At 50.8% G+C, this 9,149-nt stretch overlaps 1 protein-coding gene and 1 long non-coding RNA gene across 3 annotated transcripts in view; one reads left to right on the top strand and one right to left on the bottom strand.

The window, feature by feature from the left end:
• The window catches only part of CCNB3 (cyclin B3), a 48,938-nt gene extending 41,858 nt beyond the window's left edge, over nt 1–7,080 (bottom strand). For both annotated transcript variants that reach the window (XM_077466392.1, XM_077466312.1), the window contains exon 1: nt 6,920–7,080. The gene's annotated coding sequence lies outside the window, so the exon portion shown is untranslated. The remainder of the gene's footprint in view (nt 1–6,919) is intronic.
• A 461-nt stretch (nt 7,081–7,541) lies between these two features.
• LOC143988258 (uncharacterized) overlaps nt 7,542–9,149 on the top strand; it is a 12,852-nt gene continuing 11,244 nt past the window's right edge. The window contains exon 1 of the long non-coding RNA XR_013276808.1: nt 7,542–7,635. This is a non-coding gene — a long non-coding RNA (uncharacterized LOC143988258). The remainder of the gene's footprint in view (nt 7,636–9,149) is intronic.

The raw sequence follows: 9,149 nt of genomic DNA on the forward strand, positions 1-9,149 counted from the left end.
TTGCATTTCACATTAATTAACTTATACAGTGGTATATGCGATTTTAATTAATTTAATTATCACTACTAGTGCACTTTAACCCTTGGGTTTGCACCACTGTTATATACGAAGGGACAGGGACACCACTCTCCAGTCTAGGGTAGCGCCACTTACCCCATACTATTTTTTACAACAGTGTAAATTTGCTGTCCCCTCAAAATAACTCACACAGCCATTAATGTCTAAACCGCTGGCAACAAAAGTGAGTACACCCCTAAGTGAAAATGTCCAAATTGGGCCCAAAGTGTCAATATTTTGTGTGGCCACCATTATTTCCCAGCAAAACCTTAAAGCGGAGCTCCACCCTAAAGTAGAACTTCCGCTCATTGGACCCCCCCCCCCCCTCCGGTGCCGCAATTGGCACCTTTCAGGGGGGAGGGGGGTGCAGATACCTGTATAGTACAGGTATTTGCACCCACTTCCGGCATAGATATCCGCAGAATCTGTGGGTATTTACGCCACTTCCTGCGGGTCCCCCGCTGTCTGCTGGGAAACACACGGATCCCAGAGACAGCGGGAACCAGCCTTATTGCGCATGCGCAGTAGGGAACCAGAAAGTGAAGCCGCAAGGCTTCACTTCACGATTCCCATACCAAAGATGGCGGCAGCAGCACCCGAGGGCCGATCAAGAGATCGGCTTCGGGTGCAGACATCGTGGGCGCGCTGGGCGGGTAAGTGTCCTTATTTTAAATGTCAGCAGCTGCAGTATTTGTAGCTGCTGACTTTTAAAAACAAAAAACGGCGGAACTCCCGCTTTAACCCTCTTGGGCATGGAGTTCACCAGAGCTTCACAGGTTGCCACTGGAGTCCTCTTCCACTCCTCCATGAGGACATCACAGAGCTGGTGGATGTTAGAGACCTTGCGCTCCTCCACCTTCCGTTTGAGGATGCCCCACAGATGCTCAATAGGGTTTAGGTCTGGAGACATGCTTGGCCAGTCCATCACCTTTACCCTCAGCTTCTTTAGCAAGACAGTGGTCATCTTGGAGGTGTGTTTGGAGTTGTTACCATGTTGGAATACTGCCCTGCGGCCCAGTCTCCGAAGGGTGGGGGGGAATCATGCTCTGCTTCAGTATGTCACAGTACATGTTGGCATTCATTGTTTCCTCAATGAACTGTAGCTCCCCAATTCCAGCAGCCCCAGACCATGACACTCCCACCACCATGCTTGACTGTGGACAAGACACACTTGTCTTTGTATTCCTCACCTGGTTGCCACCACACACGCTGGACACCATCTGAACCAAATAAGTTTATCTTGGTCTCATCAGACCACAGGACATGGCTCCAGTATTCCATGTCCTTAGTCTGCTTGTCTTCAGCAAACTGTTTGCAGTCTTTCTTGTGCATCTTTAGAAGAGGCTTCCTTCTGGGGCGACAGCCATGCAGACCAGTTTGATGCAGTGTGCGGCGTATGGTCTGAGCACTGACAGACTGACCCCCCACCCCTTCAACCTCTGCAAAAATGCTGGCAGCACTCATACGACTATTTCCCAAAGACAACCTCTGGATATGACGCTGAGCACGTGTACTCAACTTGTTTGGTGAACCATGGCGAGGCCTGTTCTGAGTGGAACCTGTCCTGTTAAACCTCCCTATGGTCTTGGCCACCGGGCTGCAGCAAAGTTTCAGGGTCCTGGCAATCTTCTTATAGCCTAGGCCAGTGATGGCGAACCTTGGCACTCCAGAGGTTTTGGAACTACATTTCCCATGATGCTCAAATACACTGCAGAGTGCATGAGCATCATGGGAAACGTAGTTCCAAAACATCTGGAGTGCCAAGGTTCACCATCACTGGCCTAGGCCATCCTTATGTAGTGCAACAATTTTTTTTTTAGATCCTCAGAGTTCTTTGCCATGAGGTGCTATGTTGAACTTCCAGTGACCAGTATGAGAGAGTGAGAGCGATAAGACCAAAATTTAACACACCTGCTCCCCATTCACACCTAACACTAACGAGTCACATGCACCAGAGAGAAAATGGTAAATTGGGCCCAATTTGGACATTCACTTAGGGGTGTACTCACTTTTGTTGCCAGCGGTTTAGACATTATTGGCTGTGTGTTGAGTTATTTCTTCAGTGTTGTCACATAGATAGATATATATCCATGTTCTATCACATATGAGCACTATAGTAGTCAGTGATAAGTCCATCAATCGATATCCTTAAGGATTTTCAGTTGAATCGGATCATTGTGATGGTGCTTCAAAGTGCCAACAATCTCGTGCCCACTCCCCTCATGTGATTATCCTCACCTCAGGACGTATGACCGCACAGTTAAGTTTGGTCTAACAGCGCTGTTGCACCCCCCCTCCCCCCCCCCCCAGCTCTCCGATATATGGTCTCTGCAATTCCTAAGCCATTCAACCCTTCCCACACCTTCATACATCAGCGTTGCATCTGGAAAGCCCTTTGTATATTGGTAAGCTGGGCATGCATCTTTGTTCTTGTCAGTTGCTCCATCTGAAGATCTGCAAGTTTTACCTTTTGCAGAGCATCAATCACTTTGGCCTGAAGTTCTTGTAAAGGCGCCATTAGCAATAGTTGCAGAGGTAAACCCAAAGATGGCGGATCGCAGATCTCCACACTCTAAACAAGGCCTTCAAAATTGCCACAAAATAAACTAGTCTGCATCTTAAGGTACCCCTTAAAAATTATGGACAGTCTTGAGGCACCCCATTCTAAAAAAAACTTAAAAAGCCATTCCATTCTGATAGTTTTACATAATGCAGCAACATCCAGAAGTCCAAGTAGGACAACCCAATGTTAGAGGCGATTTGTTCTTCCAAAGCAAATACACTTTTACAACTGGTACTGACTAGTATTCTAATGTTTCTCTTCTCCCTCAGGTTTTTCTCCATGACTCAGCTAATGTGACCCTCAATGCTGTTGTAGAGGGGCAGGAGAAAGGGATACTAGGATGCTGTGCAGGCAACTGACATCCTCAACATCAACTGATGCCAATGGTCATTAGGATGCCAGCAGCTGGAAGGTTGTAATGGTGCATCAACGAAAACCTGTGGCTTAGTGTTACTAAAAAGAAGGAAGCCTTCATCCACACTGGCTTTTATACAATTTTTGGGGAAATTTTAGGCATTTTGCCAAGGCACCCCTGAATAAACCTCAAGGAACCCGGGTTGAAAAAGGCCGATATACGTTGTTAGCACATGAGAACTTTATGCACGTATGGCATTATATTGCTCTATACACCTAGTCAGTTAATACCGAGCACTGGATATTCAATATTGCACAAACTGACAGGAAGTATTTTTGATTGCAGAGCAAAGCACATTTGGAAATATACCCAGTGATCCTGCCAGAAATGCCATGCCCTTGTCACGAAAAAGGATTAAACTCACCTTGAACAATGTTATTTTTCTTCCAAGTCTACCACTATCTCCCCCCCCCCCCCCCTACTTCCCATGTGGTAGAGATGAAGCATTTGTAGTCCCTGTCGTAAGGTGACAACCATGACTCCCTCGATAGATACAGTGGAGAAGTCAGTGTAGCCACCCAGGGACAGCATGTGTATTTAGGGAAAATAAAAGACACTAAAAAAGGAAACTCCTAACAACAAATGCAAAAAAAAAAAAAAACACGAATTCAGCCATCGCATCTAAGAATTTGTAATCTAAAATATATTCCATTTCGATTTCTTCAATACTTTCAATGTTGGCACACATAGATGCTACCTTTGAGGGACCTGAGATTAAGCTGGAAAGCTTCTCCTGAAACATTGAGAATTTATTTTATATTCTGAATAATAGCTCACTTTTGCTGCCTTTGTGGAACCCAAAATTGGACCGGCAATGTTCTCATAAAATTTGAGGAGTTCCATTTATATGAAGAATGCTGGTTCACTTTGGCAGATGCTTCCTCCATTAGGACCTGGGATGGTACTGTCAAAGTGTGCCAACATTTATCATATAAAAAGGCCACATCTCAGCTTCCAGAAGAAACTTGACAGGCCTCCCATCTCAGCTCCACAGCCCACCCCAGCACAGCTTCCGAGAAGCTCCAAAGCCCCTAGAGGTCTAGAGGTATCATCAGTGCATGCCAACATTTAAACCATCAAGGAAGCCTTCATGTTATAAGAGAACTTTAATGGGATTGAGTGGAACTGTGAAGGTTCTCACCTTACAGTCTTTACCAGTCTGTAGGTGTTCTGAGGAACCCCAGCCCCCCAGAACACACCAATCAGCGCTCTCTGCCATTGGCTGATTCTGCACCCCCGACCCATACAACGTCTACGAGATTCTGCCCCCCCGACCCATACAACGTCTACGAGATCTGCACCCCGACCCATACAACGTCTACAAGATTCTGCACCCCGACCCATACAACGTCTACAAGATTCTGCACCCCGACCCATACAACGTCTACAAGATTCTACACCCCCGACCCATACAACGTCTACGAGATTCTACACCCCCGACCCATACAACGTCTACGAGATTCTACACCCCCGACCCATACAACGTCTAGGAGATTCTACACCCCCGACCCATACAACGTCTAGGAGATTCTACACCCCCGACCCATACAACGTCTAGGAGATTCTACACCCCCGACCCATACAACGTCTAGGAGATTCTACAAACCCCCGACCCATACAACGTCTAGGAGATTCTACACCCCCGACCCATACAAGTCTAGGAGATTTCTACACCCCCGACCCATACAACGTCTAGGAGATTCTACACCCCCGACCCATACAACGTCTAGGAGATTCTACACCCCCGACCCATACAACGTCTAGGAGATTCTACACCCCCGACCCATACAACGTCTAGGAGATTCTACACCCCCGACCCATACAACGTCTAGGAGATTCTACACCCCCGACCCATACAACGTCTAGGAGATTCTACCCCAGACCTCACGTCTAGGATCCCCCGACCCATACAACGTCTAGGAGATTCTACACCCCCGACCCATACACGTCTAGGAGATTCTACACCCCCGACCCATACAACGTCTAGGAGATTCTACACCCCCGACCCATACAACGTCTAGGAGATTCTACACCCCCGACCCATACAACGTCTAGGAGATTCTACAACCCCCGACCCATACAACTCTAGGAGATTCTACACCCCCGACCCATACAACGTCTAGGAGATTCTACACCCCCGACCCATACAACGTCTAGGAGATTCTACACCCCCGACCCATACAACGTCTAGGAGATTCTACACCCCCGACCCATACACGTCTAGGAGATTCTACCCCCCAGCCCATACAACGTCTAGGAGATATCTACACCCCCGACCCATACAACGTCTAGGAGATTCTACACCCCGACCCATACAACGTCTAGGAGATTCTACACCCCCGACCCATACAACGTCTAGGAGATTCTACACCCGACCCATACAACGTCTAGAAGATTCTACACCCCCGACCCATACAACGTCTAGGAGATTCTACACCCCCGACCCATACAACGTCTAGAGATTCTACACCCCCGACCCATACAACGTCTAGGAGATTCTACACCCCGACCCATACAACGTCTAGGAGATTCTACACCCCCCGGACCCATACAACGTCTAGGAGATTCTACACCCCCGACCCATACAACGTCTAGGAGATTCTACACCCCCGACCCATACAACGTCTAGGAGATTCTACACCCCCGACCCATACAACGTCTAGGAGATTCTACACCCCCGACCCAAACGTCTAGGAGATTCTACACCCCCGACCCATACAACGTCTAGGAGATTCTACACCCCCGACCCTACAACGTCTAGGAGATTCTACACCCCGACCCATACAACGTCTAGGAGATTCTACACCCCCGACCCATACAACGTCTAGGAGATTCTACACCCCCGACCCTACAACGTCTAGGAGATTCTACACCCCCGACCCATACAACGTCTAGGAGATTCTACACCCCGACCCATACAACGTCTAGGAGATTCTACACCCCCGACCCATACAACGTCTAGGAGATTCTACACCCCGACCCATACAACGTCTAGGAGATTCTACACCCCCACCCATACAACGTCTAGGAGATTCTACACCCCCGACCCATACAACGTCTAGGAGATTCTACACCCCCACCCATACAACGTCTAGGAGATTCTACACCCCCACCCATACAACGTCTAGGAGATTCTACACCCCCGGACCCATACAACGTCTAGGAGATTCTACACCCCCAACGTCTAGTCTGAGCCACACCCCCGACCCTACAACGTCTAGGAGATTCTACACCCCCGACCCATACAACGTCTAGGAGATTTCTACACCCCCCACCCATACAACTCTAGTGAGATTCTACACCCCCCACCCATACAACGTCTCGGAGATTCTACAACCCCCCACCCCATACAACGTCTCTGAGATTCTACACCCCCCCACCGCATACAACGTCTAGGAGGATTGTCTCGGAGATTCTACACCCCCCCACCCATACAACGTCTAGGAGATTCTACACCCCCCACCCATACAACGTCTAGGAGGATTCTACACCCCCCACCCATACAACGTCTAGGAGATTCTACACCCCCCACCCATACAACGTCTAGATTCTACACCCCCCCACCCCATACGTCTAGGAGATTCTACACCCCCCCAACCATACGTCTAGGAGATTCTACACCCCCCCCCCCCCCAACCATACAACGTCTAGAAGATTCTACACCCCCGAACCATACATCTACGAGATTCTACACCCCGACCCTTACAACGTCTAGGAGATCGTACACTGGATTGGTACAACGGGATTGATACAATCTCCTATACGTTGTGTAGTTCGGGGTGTACGCTGTATAGAGAATATATAGGAGATCGTAGGACCGTATTCTTACAACGTATAGAAGAAGATTGTATCAATCCGGTTATACAACGTTGCTCAGCACCCACCTGTGAGCCAACGGCGGTCGGTGGGGTCCCGAATGTCAGGCTCTTCCTTCTCTATGGGTCGGATGGTCCGGATCTCGGGCTTTCTCTATGGATCGGACGGCTATCTCGCAGCTTCAGCAGCACCCGACCTCCTGCTCCGCATTTACAATAGAAAAGTTTAAAACCCGCGACCCCGCCACCCCTCGCTCCTATTGGTCCCCAGTCGGCCAGTGAGAGAGGGGAGCGCCGTGCGTTGTCGTGGAGACCTTAGGAGGTTCAAATCCACCAATGGGAGAAGGCAGCATCCGGTGGCCGAGGACACGGGGCGGGGGCGGGGCGGTCGATGCGCTGTGTTGATACTGGAGCAGGCTGAGCTGTGAATGGGGGGCGTTACCTAAGGGGTGTGGGCGGGCACTGTTGTGTTATTGGAGCGCAGAGAGAGTGTGTAAGTAGGCGGGGGCGGCTTGGCCCGGGGGCGGTGCCTAATGAGTGTGGGCGGAATGTGTGGCACTATTAGTAGTAGCAATAGTAGTAGTAAATGCGGCGTCCCTGTACCCTCTGCGTACGCGCAGCAAAACAAATAGCTGAGAGCGGTTAACCCATAAACGTCGGGCAGCGTGTGAGGTAGAAGGAGGGGAGGAGCCAGACGGCACACACATCACTACACAGCCACAGGGGAGAGGAGCCGACACCTCCACAATGGAAACCGCATAGAGCGCCCTCTGGAGGGTTTACATGTAATTGTACAAGGAGGCGGGGCCCCAGTCTAGAGGGGTAAGGGGGGAGGAGGGGGGTCCATCACTCCGAGCGTGTCCCTAAAGCTAGAGGGGTCTGTCAGTTGGGGGGGTCCCTAATTCTAAGGGTTGGTCAGTTATTTGGGGGGCTTGTCAGTGTAGAGGGGTCTGTCAGTTGGGGGGGTTCCTAAGTCTAGAGGGTGGAGTCAGGGTTCCTTCAGTCTAGGGGAGTTTGTCAGTCTGGTGGGGGTCCCTAAGTCTAGAGGGGATACAGGGGGTCTGTCAGTCTGGGGATCCTCAGTCCAGGGGGGTCTGTCAGTCTGAGGGGCCCTCAGTCTGGGGGTCCTCAGTCTATGGGGTCGTCAGTCTAGGGAGGTCTGGGGGGCTCTCAGTCTAGGGGATCCATCAGTCTGGGGGTCCCTCAGTCTAGAGGGGTCCATCAGTCTAGGTGGGTCTGTCATTTTGGGGGCTCTCAGTCTAGGGGGGCTTGTCAGTCTTGGGGTCCCTCAGTCTAGGGGGGTCTGTCAGTCTGAGGGGGCCTCAGTCTAGGGGGTCAGTCATTTGGGGGGACTGTCAGTCTGGGGGGAAGTCCAGGGGGCTTGTCAGTGTAGAAGGGTCTATCAGTTGGGGGGTTCCTAAGTGTAGAGGGGGTAAGGGGGGGGGTCTGTCAGTCTGGGGGGGCCCTCAGTTTAAGGAGGGGAGAGTTGGGGGACCCTCAGTCTAGCTGGGTTTTTTCAGTCTAAGGGGGGGTTTCTTAGTCTAAGGGAGGGGTTCTGTCAGTCAAGGGCTCCTCAGTCTAGGAGTGTTTGCCAGTCTGAGGGTGTACCTAAATCTAGAGGGGGTACAGGGGTCTGTCAGTCTGGAGGGTTCCTCAGTTTAGGGGGGCTTGTCATTTGGGGAACTGTTAGTCTAGGAGGGATCAGTCAGGGGGCTCCTCAATCTAGGAGGGTCTGTTAATTGGGGGGGGGGGTCAGTCAGGAGAGGTTCCTAAATCTAGAGGGGGTAAGGGGGGATCTGTCAATCTGGGGGGGTTTCCTCAGTTTAGGAGGGTTGGTCATTTGGTGACCATCAGTGAGGGGGGAAGTCAGGGGTCTCATCAGTCTGATGTGGGTCTCTAAGTCTAGTAGGGGTAAGAGGGGTTTGTCAGTCTGAGTGTTCCTCCGTTTAGGGGGGTCAGTCATTTGAGTGAAATCAGGGGGGCTCTTCAGTGTAGAAGGGTCTGTTAGTTGGGGGTTCCTAAGTCTAGAGGGGTAAGGGGGTCTGTCAGTCTGAGGGGCCCTCAGTCTGGGGGTCCTCAGTCTATGGGGTCCTCAGTCTAGGGAGGTCTGGGGGCTCTCAGTCTAGGGGGATCCATCAGTCTGGGGGTCCCTCAGTCTAGAGGGGTCCATCAGTCTAGGGGGGGTCTGTCATTTTGGGGGCTCTCAGTCTAGGGGGGCTTGTCAGTCTTGGGGTCCCTCAGTCTAGAGGGGTCTGTCAGTCTGAGGGGGCCTCAGTAGGGGCCTCAGTCTAGGGGGTCA

The sequence above is a fragment of the Lithobates pipiens genome, unplaced genomic scaffold (genome assembly GCF_037356315.1).
Source record: "Lithobates pipiens isolate NorthernLeopardFrog02 unplaced genomic scaffold, aLitPip1_a1.2 Scaffold_1, whole genome shotgun sequence".
Lineage (NCBI taxonomy): Eukaryota > Metazoa > Chordata > Amphibia > Anura > Ranidae > Lithobates > Lithobates pipiens.